Raw genomic sequence first — 639 nt, forward strand, 5'->3', positions numbered from 1 at the left:
TATTAATAAATATTAATTGAAAAACATATTTAAAAATAGTTATAATAAATATTTAAATTAAAAAAACATATTTAAAATAGTATTAATAAATATTAATTGAAAAACATAGTTAAAAATAGTTATAATAAATACATAAATTAAAAAAACATATTTAAAAATAGTTTTAATAAATATTAATTGAAAAACATATTTAAAAATAGTTATAATAAATATATGAATTAAGAAAACATATTTAAAAACAGTTTTAATAAATATTAATTGAAAAATATATTTAAAAATATTTATAATAAATATATAAATTAAAAAAAAACATATTTAAAATTAGTTTTAATAAATATATAAATTAAAAGAAAAACATATTTAAAAATATTTTTAATAAATATTAATTGACAAACATATTTAAAAATAGTTTTTATAAATACAAAAAAAAATAAAATAGTGTTTATAAATCAAAAAAATGTTTTATAAATACAAAATTAGTTTTAATAAATATAAATATTTTTATAAATATGAAATCATCTTTTATAAATCCAAAAATCGAATTTATATAAAAAAAACGTTTTGTAAAATCCAAAATAGATTTTATAAATATAAAAATAATAAAAAATTTATAAAAAAGTTCTAAATCAATTCAACACA

Source organism: Brassica oleracea, chromosome C3 (genome assembly GCF_000695525.1).
Source record: "Brassica oleracea var. oleracea cultivar TO1000 chromosome C3, BOL, whole genome shotgun sequence".
Classification (NCBI taxonomy): Eukaryota; Viridiplantae; Streptophyta; class Magnoliopsida; order Brassicales; family Brassicaceae; genus Brassica; species Brassica oleracea.